The sequence below is a fragment of the Schistocerca gregaria genome, chromosome 9 (assembly GCF_023897955.1).
Source record: "Schistocerca gregaria isolate iqSchGreg1 chromosome 9, iqSchGreg1.2, whole genome shotgun sequence".
NCBI lineage: Eukaryota > Metazoa > Arthropoda > Insecta > Orthoptera > Acrididae > Schistocerca > Schistocerca gregaria.
Genome location: NC_064928.1, coordinates 137,813,392 through 137,829,846, shown reverse-complemented (window position 1 = coordinate 137,829,846; position 16,455 = coordinate 137,813,392). Strand labels below are relative to the sequence as shown.

The 16,455-nt window shown below is 47.1% G+C and overlaps 4 non-coding genes across 4 annotated transcripts; all 4 read left to right on the top strand.

Moving 5' to 3' along the window:
- The first annotated feature begins 2,282 nt into the window (after nt 1–2,282).
- On the top strand, nt 2,283–2,422 carry LOC126292414 (U4 spliceosomal RNA). The gene has a single exon (XR_007552150.1). It is a non-coding gene; the product is annotated as a U4 spliceosomal RNA (small nuclear RNA).
- Nucleotides 2,423–4,704: 2,282 nt separating this feature from the next.
- LOC126292413 (U4 spliceosomal RNA) lies at nt 4,705–4,844 on the top strand. Its single transcript, XR_007552149.1, has one exon. It is a non-coding gene; the product is annotated as a U4 spliceosomal RNA (small nuclear RNA).
- A 7,740-nt stretch (nt 4,845–12,584) lies between these two features.
- On the top strand, nt 12,585–12,724 carry LOC126292412 (U4 spliceosomal RNA). Its single transcript, XR_007552148.1, has one exon. It is a non-coding gene; the product is annotated as a U4 spliceosomal RNA (small nuclear RNA).
- Nucleotides 12,725–15,006: 2,282 nt separating this feature from the next.
- LOC126292439 (U4 spliceosomal RNA) lies at nt 15,007–15,146 on the top strand. The gene has a single exon (XR_007552174.1). It is a non-coding gene; the product is annotated as a U4 spliceosomal RNA (small nuclear RNA).
- The last annotated feature ends 1,309 nt before the right edge of the window (nt 15,147–16,455 follow it).

The following is a 16,455-nucleotide window of genomic DNA, read 5'->3' as shown; positions in this document are numbered from 1 at the left end:
TGTAAGTCTCATGGAAACAATGCTTCAAGCTGTGTTTATCTGTGAAGTCATTGTGCACTTGTGGAAGTGTTTGGCTGATGGTTGTTAGGGACAATGTACACAGACTAGTCTGTGTTCACTGATGAATTGTGTACATGTCTTTGGGAGCTGGTGAGAAACATTCTCCTCAGTGTAAGATGTTGTGCAACTGCTATGTGTGAATAAAGATGCCAATGTGGACAGTTGAAATGTGGTTCTGTCTAGCGGCAATTCTTGCTCCATAGCATACTTGTGGTACACACATGCAGTGGTTACTGATAAATGTAGGATTTGACAAAACTTCTGTCACAATTTAGTGGAGGAGACTAGGGCAGTACAGTGAGAGTTGGTGAGTGTGTGGGAGGCAGGTGTTGTACTTAAATCATTTTCACAGCACTGCCAGTGTTATATTTTGTGTTTGTGTCCTGATCATTAGATGCATGTTTGATCCTTGCTGTGTGTACACCTTGATAATTAGAACTTATGACCATGGAACTGCTGTTGATAATATTAGGCAATGAGTTTGTTGACTTGAGATGATTGATGTGTTAGGCTGCACAGTGCCTAGTAAGAGCACTCACATTGATGACAGTGTCCTATCTGGTGTGTGTTACATGAAACAGGAAGAACTGTAATGTTGTGCAAGGGGTTGCCTCATTTTGAGAATACATACATGTTCTGTAGTGTGCAGAGCAGAGGGATTGAAAGAAAGGTAAGGGCTAGTAGCTATTTGGATGGTAGCTAATGCAGTCCCTGATGTTGAGGTTTTGTTGAACCTTTATTTATCCTACATGTTTCATCTAAGGGCTACTGGTGGAAAATCTCCCTCATGCAGTGATAACAGTGATTGCGCAGTAGAATTTGGTTGGCTGCAGCCATGGCATTTCCTTTTTGAACAGTGTGATTAGTGCATTTCTTGGTGTATTCCTTGAACTGTGTATTTGCTGTGGAAATGTGACAGATAATACAGTGTGATAGTTTAAATGGGATGGCGAGCTTAATGAGGGTCCAGTGTGCTATGAGAATGTATTGCATGTGGAATACTGAAGGGAGGGAACCAATGCTTGTGGGGTAAATTTTGTGACTGTATCTGTGAATATAAATCAAAGAATGCAATGAAAAACACAGTGGTAGAGCAAGTGTAGGTGAGAATTGTAGCAGGAGTCTTACATTCTTTGAGAGCAGAAGCAGTTGGCTTGTGGTGACTCATTTTTTCTGCCTCTCTTCATTTGAGAATATGACTCTTCCTATATGCAAGGAGAGCAATATTTGCTGCCTACTATAGTAGAAATGGACCCATAGAAAATGTCTTATTGTTTGGATCTGTTATGAATGGTTGGCACTTGGACTCGAGATACTATTTAGCACACATTCAGATATTTTAATTTTTGTCAGGCAGTATATTAGCTGGGGCCAATGACACAGCAGGCAGGTTTGGATACTGTTAGCTTTCTATGTCTCTTCTTGGACAACAACAGTAAAGGAGTCCAAAATATATATATAGTTTTGCAGGTTGTTTGGCGCAATGTGGAATAAGCGTGTATCTTGTATATTTAAGACTGCAGCACGTGTCCCCAGCGCTATGAAGCAATTTACTGACTGATTTCTAGTTGTACTTTCCTGCAAGGTAAACTCATGTCAACAACTTCACCCAGATACATGAGAGGATTTGTAAATCTCATTTCATTGTGTTTCTAGGGTGCCTAATCTGTTACACAAATATTTCACCCATCGACATTAATCAATTTCACGGCATGATTCGAGTAAAACTAGCATTTTACTGCACAGTGCGTGAAACAGCTTTTGCTGAGAAGTGTTATGGTTAATGTAAATGCAGTTGGCAGTTTTTTTGGTGTCTAGTACTAACCAGCAGCCACAAAATAATAAAATCTAACGATGAGTCTTAATGGGTGTGCCGGTATTTGCTAACTGAGGTTGTGCCACTTTCGTCTGTGTGGGGCTAGGCGAGTGGGCAGTAGCGCGCCTGACGGCCAAGGAGAGAACTACTGTGCAGTTTAGAGCGTTTAAGATGGCGGTAAGCGGGTGTGTAAGCAACTATTAGACACAAGGAGGCAAGAACAGAGTGTCTGCCTCCAATAAAATGTGTTTTACTGGTTTTGTTTCCTGCATATTTCTGTATTTGTTTCCCCCAATGGAACTAGAGTAGTGTAAGGTAATACTGATGGGTTGCAATGATGCAAGTACCTGTAGGTGTTTGGAACGAACGTCAGGTATAAATAGCAGTGCCAGGCGCTAGGTAGTTAATCTTTGCGCAGTGGCAATATCGTAACCAATGAAGCATAACTGAGGTGCGATTATTGCTAGTTGAAAACTTTTACCAATACCCCGCCAGAGAGACGTGCAATACCGTCTCTATGGCAATTTTTGGAAGCCTCTGAGGGGGTGTAAGTCTCATGGAAACAATGCTTCAAGCTGTGTTTATCTGTGAAGTCATTGTGCACTTGTGGAAGTGTTTGGCTGATGGTTGTTAGGGACAATGTACACAGACCAGTCTGTGTTCACTGATGAATTGTGTACATGTCTTTGGGAGCTGGTGAGAAACATTCTCCTCAGTGTAAGATGTTGTGCAACTGCTATGTGTGAATAAAGATGCCAATGTGGACAGTTGAAATGTGGTTCTGTCTAGCGGCAATTCTTGCTCCATAGCATACTTGTGGTACACACATGCAGTGGTTACTGATAAATGTAGGATTTGACAAAACTTCTGTCACAATTTAGTGGAGGAGACTAGGGCAGTACAGTGAGAGTTGGTGAGTGTGTGTGAGGCAGGTGTTGTACTTAAATCATTTTCACAGCACTGCCAGTGTTATATTTTGTGTTTGTGTCCTGATCATTAGATGCATGTTTGATCCTTGCTGTGTGTACACCTTGATAATTAGAACTTATGACCATGGAACTGCTGTTGATAATATTAGGCAATGAGTTTGTTGACTTGAGATGATTGATGTGTTAGGCTGCACAGTGCCTAGTAAGAGCACTCACATTGATGACAGTGTCCTATCTGGTGTGTGTTACATGAAACAGGAAGAACTGTAATGTTGTGCAAGGGGTTGCCTCATTTTGAGAATACATACATGTTCTGTAGTGTGCAGAGCAGAGGGATTGAAAGAAAGGTAAGGGCTAGTAGCTATTTGGATGGTAGCTAATGCAGTCCCTGATGTTGAGGTTTTGTTGAACCTTTATTTATCCTACATGTTTCATCTAAGGGCTACTGGTGGAAAATCTCCCTCATGCAGTGATAACAGTGATTGCGCAGTAGAATTTGGTTGGCTGCAGCCATGGCATTTCCTTTTTGAACAGTGTGATTAGTGCATTTCTTGGTGTATTCCTTGAACTGTGTATTTGCTGTGGAAATGTGACAGATAATACAGTGTGATAGTTTAAATGGGATGGCGAGCTTAATGAGGGTCCAGTGTGCTATGAGAATGTATTGCATGTGGAATACTGAAGGGAGGGAACCAATGCTTGTGGGGTAAATTTTGTGACTGTATCTGTGAATATAAATCAAAGAATGCAATGAAAAACACAGTGGTAGAGCAAGTGTAGGTGAGAATTGTAGCAGGAGTCTTACATTCTTTGAGAGCAGAAGCAGTTGGCTTGTGGTGACTCATTTTTTCTGCCTCTCTTCATTTGAGAATATGACTCTTCCTATATGCAAGGAGAGCAATATTTGCTGCCTACTATAGTAGAAATGGACCCATAGAAAATGTCTTATTGTTTGGATCTGTTATGAATGGTTGGCACTTGGACTCGAGATACTATTTAGCACACATTCAGATATTTTAATTTTTGTCAGGCAGTATATTAGCTGGGGCCAATGACACAGCAGGCAGGTTTGGATACTGTTAGCTTTCTATGTCTCTTCTTGGACAACAACAGTAAAGGAGTCCAAAATATATATATAGTTTTGCAGGTTGTTTGGCGCAATGTGGAATAAGCGTGTATCTTGTATATTTAAGACTGCAGCACGTGTCCCCAGCGCTATGAAGCAATTTACTGACTGATTTCTAGTTGTACTTTCCTGCAAGGTAAACTCATGTCAACAACTTCACCCAGATACATGAGAGGATTTGTAAATCTCATTTCATTGTGTTTCTAGGGTGCCTAATCTGTTACACAAATATTTCACCCATCGACATTAATCAATTTCACGGCATGATTCGAGTAAAACTAGCATTTTACTGCACAGTGCGTGAAACAGCTTTTGCTGAGAAGTGTTATGGTTAATGTAAATGCAGTTGGCAGTTTTTTTGGTGTCTAGTACTAACCAGCAGCCACAAAATAATAAAATCTAACGATGAGTCTTAATGGGTGTGCCGGTATTTGCTAACTGAGGTTGTGCCACTTTCGTCTGTGTGGGGCTAGGCGAGTGGGCAGTAGCGCGCCTGACGGCCAAGGAGAGAACTACTGTGCAGTTTAGAGCGTTTAAGATGGCGGTAAGCGGGTGTGTAAGCAACTATTAGACACAAGGAGGCAAGAACAGAGTGTCTGCCTCCAATAAAATGTGTTTTACTGGTTTTGTTTCCTGCATATTTCTGTATTTGTTTCCCCCAATGGAACTAGAGTAGTGTAAGGTAATACTGATGGGTTGCAATGATGCAAGTACCTGTAGGTGTTTGGAACGAACGTCAGGTATAAATAGCAGTGTCAGGCGCTAGGTAGTTAATCTTTGCGCAGTGGCAATATCGTAACCAATGAAGCATAACTGAGGTGCGATTATTGCTAGTTGAAAACTTTTACCAATACCCCGCCAGAGAGACGTGCAATACCGTCTCTATGGCAATTTTTGGAAGCCTCTGAGGGGGTGTAAGTCTCATGGAAACAATGCTTCAAGCTGTGTTTATCTGTGAAGTCATTGTGCACTTGTGGAAGTGTTTGGCTGATGGTTGTTAGGGACAATGTACACAGACCAGTCTGTGTTCACTGATGAATTGTGTACATGTCTTTGGGAGCTGGTGAGAAACATTCTCCTCAGTGTAAGATGTTGTGCAACTGCTATGTGTGAATAAAGATGCCAATGTGGACAGTTGAAATGTGGTTCTGTCTAGCGGCAATTCTTGCTCCATAGCATACTTGTGGTACACACATGCAGTGGTTACTGATAAATGTAGGATTTGACAAAACTTCTGTCACAATTTAGTGGAGGAGACTAGGGCAGTACAGTGAGAGTTGGTGAGTGTGTGGGAGGCAGGTGTTGTACTTAAATCATTTTCACAGCACTGCCAGTGTTATATTTTGTGTTTGTGTCCTGATCATTAGATGCATGTTTGATCCTTGCTGTGTGTACACCTTGATAATTAGAACTTATGACCATGGAACTGCTGTTGATAATATTAGGCAATGAGTTTGTTGACTTGAGATGATTGATGTGTTAGGCTGCACAGTGCCTAGTAAGAGCACTCACATTGATGACAGTGTCCTATCTGGTGTGTGTTACATGAAACAGGAAGAACTGTAATGTTGTGCAAGGGGTTGCCTCATTTTGAGAATACATACATGTTCTGTAGTGTGCAGAGCAGAGGGATTGAAAGAAAGGTAAGGGCTAGTAGCTATTTGGATGGTAGCTAATGCAGTCCCTGATGTTGAGGTTTTGTTGAACCTTTATTTATCCTACATGTTTCATCTAAGGGCTACTGGTGGAAAATCTCCCTCATGCAGTGATAACAGTGATTGCGCAGTAGAATTTGGTTGGCTGCAGCCATGGCATTTCCTTTTTGAACAGTGTGATTAGTGCATTTCTTGGTGTATTCCTTGAACTGTGTATTTGCTGTGGAAATGTGACAGATAATACAGTGTGATAGTTTAAATGGGATGGCGAGCTTAATGAGGGTCCAGTGTGCTATGAGAATGTATTGCATGTGGAATACTGAAGGGAGGGAACCAATGCTTGTGGGGTAAATTTTGTGACTGTATCTGTGAATATAAATCAAAGAATGCAATGAAAAACACAGTGGTAGAGCAAGTGTAGGTGAGAATTGTAGCAGGAGTCTTACATTCTTTGAGAGCAGAATTTTTTTTTTTTTTTTTTTCCTTTATTGTGATTTTAATACCTGTGACAAACAGGTAGGCCGGCAGCGGACCAAGTATGCCGCTCTTCGGCCTCAGAGTATACACAGAACAGAGATGAGTGAGATATAAAAACAATCAAGACGGCGGGGTACAAACAGTAGACAAAACAGAGTTAAAACGGAGTCGGTCACGTGCGTAGTACAAAGGATAAAAGCGGAGAAACACGGTGCACAAACGCAGATGGCAGATGGCCACACGTGAACCAGCGGAGCACAAACGACGAAACACAAACACACTGCAGGAGAGTCGAGGCACAAACACATGCGATGGTCTTCGGCGTAGGACGATGAAAGTAACTGATGGAAGACAGCAGAGTCGTGGCCTGCCAAGGGGAAAAGGTGTGGGGAAGAGGAGAGAGAGGGGGAGGGGAAGATGCCAGTGGAGGAGAGGGATGGAGGAGAAGGGGGAGGGTAGGGGGAGTGGAAGCCCAAGGAGAAAGGGGAGGGGAGGGAGGGAGAGAAGGGAGAGAGGGTGCCCACAGGAAAAGGAGAGGAGAGGGAAGGTAAGGCTCAAAGTTGGTAGGAGGGGTAGATGGAGGGGAGGAGGGCATCATCAGGGAGGGGGAGTTGACGGAAGCCACCGAGGGAGAGGGTGTGGAGGGTGTAAAGATGGAGAGCAGGTGGGATATAGGAATGCAGGCGCGGCAGCGGGTTGGGGTGGGAGAGGATGGGAGAGACAAGAGGGTGTGGAGGATCAAGCTTGCGGGAGGTGTAGAGGATCCGTAACCGTTCGAGGAAAAGGAGGAGGTGCGGGAAGGGAATCAGGTCATAGAGGATCCGCGTGGGGGAAGGGAGACGGATGCGATAGGCGAGGCGGAGCGCATGGCGTTCTAGGATCTGAATGGACTTGTAGAAGGTAGGAGGGGCAGAGATCCAGGCGGGATGAGCATAGCAAAGGATAGGACGGATGAGGGACTTGTAGGTGTAGAGGATGGTGGAAGGGTCCAGACCCCATGTACGGCCAGAAAGGAGCTTAAGGAGGCGGAGGCGGGAGCGTGCCTTGGCTTGGATCGTCCGGAGATGTGGGTTCCAGGAGAGGCGACGGTCGAGGGTGACACCAAGGTACTTGAGAGTAGGTGTGAGGGTGATGGGACGGCCATAAATAGTAAGATAGAAATCAAGGAGACGGAAGGAACGAGTGGTTTTGCCTACAATGATCGCCTGGGTCTTGGAAGGATTGACCTTGAGCAACCACTGGTTACACCAAGTGGTGAACCGGTCAAGATAGGATTGGAGAAGGTGCTGGGAGCGTTGCAGGGTGGGAGCGAGGGCAAGGAAGGCAGTGTCATCGGCGTACTGGAGAAGGTGTAGGGGAGGTGCAGGTGGAGGCATGTCTGCCGTGTAAAGGAGGTAGAGAAGAGGGGAAAGGACGGAACCTTGGGGCACACCGGCGGAGGGGTAGAAGGTGTAGGAATCAGTGTTGTGGATGGTGACATAGGAAGGACGGTGGGAAAGGAAGGAAGCGACCAGACGGACATAGTTGAGAGGAAGAGCAAAGGTTTGGAGCTTGAAAAGGAGACCGGAATGCCACACACGGTCATATGCGCGTTCGAGGTCGAGGGAAAGGAAGATGGCGGAACGACGGGAATTGAGTTGTTCGGAGAGGAGGTGAGTGAGGTGAAGGAGGAGGTCATCGGCTGAGAAGGACGGCCGAAAGCCACATTGGGTAGGGGGGAGGAGGCGGTGTTGGTGAAGGTGCTTGTGTAGGCGGCGGGTAAGAATGGATTCCAGGACCTTGCTGAAGACCGAGGTAAGGCTGATGGGACGGTAGGAGGAGACAGCGGAAGGCGGTTTGTCGGGCTTGAGGAACATCAGGATCCGGGAGGTTTTCCACAGGTCGGGGTAGTAGCCGGTGGACAGGACCACATTGTAGAGCCTGGCCAATGTGGAGAGGAAGGAGGCAGGAGCTTCACGGAGGTGACGGTAAGTAACACGATCGTGACCGGGAGCAGTGTTGCGTTTAGGGCGAAGTGTAGCAATGATATCTTGAGTGGTGATTGGGGTATTGAGTTCTGTGTGTGTGATGTTGTCCAAGTACTGGAAGCCAGGAGCAAGCGGGGGGACAGAGGTATCAGTTCGATCACGGACATCAGGAAAGAGGGAATAATCGAACTGGGGATCGTCAGGGATGGTAAGGATATCGGAGAGGTAGGAGGCGAAATGGTTGGCCTTACTAAGGGCATCAGGGAAGGGGTGGTCATCATGAAGGAGAGGGTAGTAGGGAGAGGGTTTAGATCCGGTAAGGCGGCGGAAGGCTGACCAGTACTTGGACGAGTTGATAGGTAAGGTGGCATTAAGACGGGTGCATGTCTGTCGCCAGTCCCGGCGTTTCTTTGCCGTGAGTAAGTTCCTGATGTGTCGCTGTAGTTGCCGGTGGCGTCGTAGTGTGTCCTGGTCACGTGTGTGAAGGAAGGCACGGTAGAGCCGGCGGGATTCACGCAGGAGAAGGACGGCCTGTGGGGGTAAGGTGGGGCGGTGCGGATGGATGGCAATGGTAGGGACGTGAGCCTCCACGGCCTCAGACAAGGTCTGCTGGAGAAAGGAGGCAGCACGGGTAACGTCATCAGGTTGGTGGTAGGTGAGGGGGTGGCTATCGACCTGGAGAGCAAGGGAGTCCCGGTAGGCATTCCAGTTGGCACGGGAGTAGTCATGGACATATTTCGGGGGAGGGTCATGGCGCGGGTCGGGACGGGGGCGACGACCGTCTGATACAGTGAGGAGGACAGGGAGATGGTCACTGCCAATGGGATCAAGGACGTCCACCGCTATGCGGCCAAGCAGGGTGGGGGAGGCTAGGACGACATCGGGAGTGGTATTGGATTCAGGGCGGGTGTGTTGGGGAATTGGAAGGACGTCGCCTTGGAGGGTGGCAAGGAACCGATGCCACCGCCGTAACTGGGCGGCAGAACGACTATGGATGTTAAGGTCGGCGGCGATCACGTAGGAGGAGAAGGTACGGTCGATGTGGGAAAGGAAGTCGAAAGGAATAGGTGCAGCGGGGCGGACATAGATGGTGGCACAGGTAAGGGTAAGGCCGGGGAAGAAGAGACTAAGGATCAAGTGTTCTGTGGGGTCAGGAAGGAGGGGTTGGAGCCGGACAGGGATCTGGCGGTGGTGGCCAATGGCAACTCCGCCACGCGCTATCTGGAGTGGATTGTCAGACCGGTGAAGGAGGTAGGGCGAGGTGTGGACGGTGTGGTGGGGCTGAAGAAAGGTTTCGTTCAGAAGGAAGGCATCCACACGGTGGGTCGTAAGGGTATGCATAAGGAGGTGCTTGTTGGTGGGAAGGGAGCGGATGTTATTGAACAGGATACGGTGCTGTCGTGCCATAATGGGAATTTAAACGAGGGTGTCGAGACGGGAGAAGGTGAAATGGGCCTGGTTGTGGGAATAGGTGGCGTAGGTGTTGAGGTGGAACACGGAACGGGCAGCGAGGGAAATCTGGTGGAGGGTGTGGGGACGCTGAAAGGGATGGACGTTCTGGAGCACTATTGTGACGAACCTGATGATGTCCTCTGCGGTGGGGGGAGGACGGAGGGAATTGCCAGGAGGGGTGGGGTCATCCAAAGGGCGGAGAGGAACAGTGAGTTCAGGAGCGGATGGAGGAGGTCGAGCCTTGCATTTCTGGGAGTAGGTAGGGTGTTGGAGGTTGCAGGTATTGCAGGAGGGAGGAGACTGAAGGTTGGGGCACTGCCGGAGGAAGTGCGCTTGCTTACAATGCGGGCAGACTGGGGCCTCGCGGCACTCTGATGTTGGGTGTGCGTTATAACGCAGACACCTCTGGCAGCGAATGGATTGTGGTGGGGAGCGGGAGGGGTCAACCTTATACCGGCGGTGGAAGAGGAGGGCACCCTCCTTAAGGAGATGGTCGATGGAGGGAGCGTGTTCGGAGAAAACTCGCATAAGGCGAGTGGGGCCCGCAGAGTTGAAAATGCGGCGAACAGCTCGCACCTCCAGGTACGGGTGGGCCTTCAACTCCGCCAGCACCTCTTCCTCCGTGATCGTCGGGCTAAGCCGAGTGATCACGGCGGTGAGGGTCGGCGGGCGACGTGGGGGTTGGGGTTGACGGGGGGAGGAAGGGGAAGGAGCAGGGGCAAGGGAGGCATTAGGTCCAAATCGGGTGAGAGGAATTCGGGAGAGGATGTCGGAGTGTAGGGTAGGGCTTGGGGAGGTGATCAAGACAGAGTCCCTACGGGGGGTAAGAAGGGAGATGGGGGCTGCAGGGAAGTATTGGCGGAGGAGCAAGGTCAGGTTGCGGGCCTCCAGGAGAGAGGGATCAGGACGGGAGAGGAGATACTTGTAGGAGGGGGAGTTAGAAGAGGAAGTAGAGGGGGCTGGAGGGGAGACATCCATGGCATCTAGGGGTGGGGGAGGGGGAAGATGCTGGGACTTCTTGGGTGCAGAGGAGGCGGGGGTGCCACTGGGACGCTTAACAGCGGGGACAGGATGGGAGGAGGCGTGGGGCACAGGAGTGACGGGGAGATGACGGGAAGCGGCAGGTCCCGGTGTCGGTGCTGGTGCTGGTGCTGCTGTTGGTGCTGCTGTTGGTGCTGCTGCTGGTTGTGGCGCTGCTGCAGGTGGTGGTGCTGGCGCCGGCGATGGTGCGGCATGGGTCGTAGCCCGACGAGACACAACCCTGGCAGGGGCCGCATGAGTGGTGTGGGGGAGTGGGGGAAAGGGGTCGTGTGTGGAGGCTTGGGGAGAAGGAGCAGGGGATGGGGCGACAAAGGGAGCTGGGGTGGGAAGGGTGAGGAGGGGCGGGATATAGTAGGACGGGGGCGACTGAGCACACCAAGTAAGAGTAGTGGCAGCGAGGGAGGGCGTCGTATAGACGATGGCGGTGGTAGTGGCGGTGGTGGTGGGGGTGGTCATGATGGCAGTAAGGAAAACTGGAAACACAGAAAAGAAGAATGGGGACAGACAAGGGACAAAGTCAGGAACAGATTACAGATGACAGATGAGAGACGTCGAGGAGCGAAAGGATGAAGGCAAAGACGAAGACGAGAATAGCGACGACAACGAAAGCAGGAGAGGAAGACGAAGCACTGGGTCCTGGCGGCGGCGGCGGCGGCGGCGGCGGCGGGGGCCGGAAGCTGCGGCGGCGGCGGCGGCGGCGGCGGCGGCGGGGGCCGGAAGCTGCGGCGGCGACGGCGGCGGCGGCGGCTGGGTCCGGAAGCTGCGGCTGGGTCCGGCGACGACTGCTACTGCAAAACTGGCGGCACTGGAAACTGCTGCTGCTGCTGCTGCTGCTGCTGGCGGTTCCGGAACTGCGACTGCGACTGCGACTGCGACTGCGACTGCGACTTCTGCGAAGCCCTAGCACTTCGATACGTAGCAGTACTCTGCAAGGTATCGAAGGGCGGAACTCTTCCGAGGTCCGCCGAAGAATGGAGAGCAGAAGCAGTTGGCTTGTGGTGACTCATTTTTTCTGCCTCTCTTCATTTGAGAATATGACTCTTCCTATATGCAAGGAGAGCAATATTTGCTGCCTACTATAGTAGAAATGGACCCATAGAAAATGTCTTATTGTTTGGATCTGTTATGAATGGTTGGCACTTGGACTCGAGATACTATTTAGCACACATTCAGATATTTTAATTTTTGTCAGGCAGTATATTAGCTGGGGCCAATGACACAGCAGGCAGGTTTGGATACTGTTAGCTTTCTATGTCTCTTCTTGGACAACAACAGTAAAGGAGTCCAAAATATATATATAGTTTTGCAGGTTGTTTGGCGCAATGTGGAATAAGCGTGTATCTTGTATATTTAAGACTGCAGCACGTGTCCCCAGCGCTATGAAGCAATTTACTGACTGATTTCTAGTTGTACTTTCCTGCAAGGTAAACTCATGTCAACAACTTCACCCAGATACATTAGAGGATTTGTAAATCTCATTTCATTGTGTTTCTAGGGTGCCTAATCTGTTACACAAATATTTCACCCATCGACATTAATCAATTTCACGGCATGATTCGAGTAAAACTAGCATTTTACTGCACAGTGCGTGAAACAGCTTTTGCTGAGAAGTGTTATGGTTAATGTAAATGCAGTTGGCAGTTTTTTTGGTGTCTAGTACTAACCAGCAGCCACAAAATAATAAAATCTAACGATGAGTCTTAATGGGTGTGCCGGTATTTGCTAACTGAGGTTGTGCCACTTTCGTCTGTGTGGGGCTAGGCGAGTGGGCAGTAGCGCGCCTGACGGCCAAGGAGAGAACTACTGTGCAGTTTAGAGCGTTTAAGATGGCGGTAAGCGGGTGTGTAAGCAACTATTAGACACAAGGAGGCAAGAACAGAGTGTCTGCCTCCAATAAAATGTGTTTTACTGGTTTTGTTTCCTGCATATTTCTGTATTTGTTTCCCCCAATGGAACTAGAGTAGTGTAAGGTAATACTGATGGGTTGCAATGATGCAAGTACCTGTAGGTGTTTGGAACGAACGTCAGGTATAAATAGCAGTGCCAGGCGCTAGGTAGTTAATCTTTGCGCAGTGGCAATATCGTAACCAATGAAGCATAACTGAGGTGCGATTATTGCTAGTTGAAAACTTTTACCAATACCCCGCCAGAGAGACGTGCAATACCGTCTCTATGGCAATTTTTGGAAGCCTCTGAGGGGGTGTAAGTCTCATGGAAACAATGCTTCAAGCTGTGTTTATCTGTGAAGTCATTGTGCACTTGTGGAAGTGTTTGGCTGATGGTTGTTAGGGACAATGTACACAGACCAGTCTGTGTTCACTGATGAATTGTGTACATGTCTTTGGGAGCTGGTGAGAAACATTCTCCTCAGTGTAAGATGTTGTGCAACTGCTATGTGTGAATAAAGATGCCAATGTGGACAGTTGAAATGTGGTTCTGTCTAGCGGCAATTCTTGCTCCATAGCATACTTGTGGTACACACATGCAGTGGTTACTGATAAATGTAGGATTTGACAAAACTTCTGTCACAATTTAGTGGAGGAGACTAGGGCAGTACAGTGAGAGTTGGTGAGTGTGTGGGAGGCAGGTGTTGTACTTAAATCATTTTCACAGCACTGCCAGTGTTATATTTTGTGTTTGTGTCCTGATCATTAGATGCATGTTTGATCCTTGCTGTGTGTACACCTTGATAATTAGAACTTATGACCATGGAACTGCTGTTGATAATATTAGGCAATGAGTTTGTTGACTTGAGATGATTGATGTGTTAGGCTGCACAGTGCCTAGTAAGAGCACTCACATTGATGACAGTGTCCTATCTGGTGTGTGTTACATGAAACAGGAAGAACTGTAATGTTGTGCAAGGGGTTGCCTCATTTTGAGAATACATACATGTTCTGTAGTGTGCAGAGCAGAGGGATTGAAAGAAAGGTAAGGGCTAGTAGCTATTTGGATGGTAGCTAATGCAGTCCCTGATGTTGAGGTTTTGTTGAACCTTTATTTATCCTACATGTTTCATCTAAGGGCTACTGGTGGAAAATCTCCCTCATGCAGTGATAACAGTGATTGCGCAGTAGAATTTGGTTGGCTGCAGCCATGGCATTTCCTTTTTGAACAGTGTGATTAGTGCATTTCTTGGTGTATTCCTTGAACTGTGTATTTGCTGTGGAAATGTGACAGATAATACAGTGTGATAGTTTAAATGGGATGGCGAGCTTAATGAGGGTCCAGTGTGCTATGAGAATGTATTGCATGTGGAATACTGAAGGGAGGGAACCAATGCTTGTGGGGTAAATTTTGTGACTGTATCTGTGAATATAAATCAAAGAATGCAATGAAAAACACAGTGGTAGAGCAAGTGTAGGTGAGAATTGTAGCAGGAGTCTTACATTCTTTGAGAGCAGAAGCAGTTGGCTTGTGGTGACTCATTTTTTCTGCCTCTCTTCATTTGAGAATATGACTCTTCCTATATGCAAGGAGAGCAATATTTGCTGCCTACTATAGTAGAAATGGACCCATAGAAAATGTCTTATTGTTTGGATCTGTTATGAATGGTTGGCACTTGGACTCGAGATACTATTTAGCACACATTCAGATATTTTAATTTTTGTCAGGCAGTATATTAGCTGGGGCCAATGACACAGCAGGCAGGTTTGGATACTGTTAGCTTTCTATGTCTCTTCTTGGACAACAACAGTAAAGGAGTCCAAAATATATATATAGCTTTGCAGGTTGTTTGGCGCAATGTGGAATAAGCGTGTATCTTGTATATTTAAGACTGCAGCACGTGTCCCCAGCGCTATGAAGCAATTTACTGACTGATTTCTAGTTGTACTTTCCTGCAAGGTAAACTCATGTCAACAACTTCACCCAGATACATGAGAGGATTTGTAAATCTCATTTCATTGTGTTTCTAGGGTGCCTAATCTGTTACACAAATATTTCACCCATCGACATTAATCAATTTCACGGCATGATTCGAGTAAAACTAGCATTTTACTGCACAGTGCGTGAAACAGCTTTTGCTGAGAAGTGTTATGGTTAATGTAAATGCAGTTGGCAGTTTTTTTGGTGTCTAGTACTAACCAGCAGCCACAAAATAATAAAATCTAACGATGAGTCTTAATGGGTGTGCCGGTATTTGCTAACTGAGGTTGTGCCACTTTCGTCTGTGTGGGGCTAGGCGAGTGGGCAGTAGCGCGCCTGACGGCCAAGGAGAGAACTACTGTGCAGTTTAGAGCGTTTAAGATGGCGGTAAGCGGGTGTGTAAGCAACTATTAGACACAAGGAGGCAAGAACAGAGTGTCTGCCTCCAATAAAATGTGTTTTACTGGTTTTGTTTCCTGCATATTTCTGTATTTGTTTCCCCCAATGGAACTAGAGTAGTGTAAGGTAATACTGATGGGTTGCAATGATGCAAGTACCTGTAGGTGTTTGGAACGAACGTCAGGTATAAATAGCAGTGTCAGGCGCTAGGTAGTTAATCTTTGCGCAGTTGCAATATCGTAACCAATGAAGCATAACTGAGGTGCGATTATTGCTAGTTGAAAACTTTTACCAATACCCCGCCAGAGAGACGTGCAATACCGTCTCTATGGCAATTTTTGGAAGCCTCTGAGGGGGTGTAAGTCTCATGGAAACAATGCTTCAAGCTGTGTTTATCTGTGAAGTCATTGTGCACTTGTGGAAGTGTTTGGCTGATGGTTGTTAGGGACAATGTACACAGACCAGTCTGTGTTCACTGATGAATTGTGTACATGTCTTTGGGAGCTGGTGAGAAACATTCTCCTCAGTGTAAGATGTTGTGCAACTGCTATGTGTGAATAAAGATGCCAATGTGGACAGTTGAAATGTGGTTCTGTCTAGCGGCAATTCTTGCTCCATAGCATACTTGTGGTACACACATGCAGTGGTTACTGATAAATGTAGGATTTGACAAAACTTCTGTCACAATTTAGTGGAGGAGACTAGGGCAGTACAGTGAGAGTTGGTGAGTGTGTGGGAGGCAGGTGTTGTACTTAAATCATTTTCACAGCACTGCCAGTGTTATATTTTGTGTTTGTGTCCTGATCATTAGATGCATGTTTGATCCTTGCTGTGTGTACACCTTGATAATTAGAACTTATGACCATGGAACTGCTGTTGATAATATTAGGCAATGAGTTTGTTGACTTGAGATGATTGATGTGTTAGGCTGCACAGTGCCTAGTAAGAGCACTCACATTGATGACAGTGTCCTATCTGGTGTGTGTTACATGAAACAGGAAGAACTGTAATGTTGTGCAAGGGGTTGCCTCATTTTGAGAATACATACATGTTCTGTAGTGTGCAGAGCAGAGGGATTGAAAGAAAGGTAAGGGCTAGTAGCTATTTGGATGGTAGCTAATGCAGTCCCTGATGTTGAGGTTTTGTTGAACCTTTATTTATCCTACATGTTTCATCTAAGGGCTACTGGTGGAAAATCTCCCTCATGCAGTGATAACAGTGATTGCGCAGTAGAATTTGGTTGGCTGCAGCCATGGCATTTCCTTTTTGAACAGTGTGATTAGTGCATTTCTTGGTGTATTCCTTGAACTGTGTATTTGCTGTGGAAATGTGACAGATAATACAGTGTGATAGTTTAAATGGGATGGCGAGCTTAATGAGGGTCCAGTGTGCTATGAGAATGTATTGCATGTGGAATACTGAAGGGAGGGAACCAATGCTTGTGGGGTAAATTTTGTGACTGTATCTGTGAATATAAATCAAAGAATGCAATGAAAAACACAGTGGTAGAGCAAGTGTAGGTGAGAATTGTAGCAGGAGTCTTACATTCTTTGAGAGCAGAAGCAGTTGGCTTGTGGTGACTCATTTTTTCTGCCTCTCTTCATTTGAGAATATGACTCTTCCTATATGCAAGGAGAGCAATATTTGCTGCCTACTATAGTAGAAA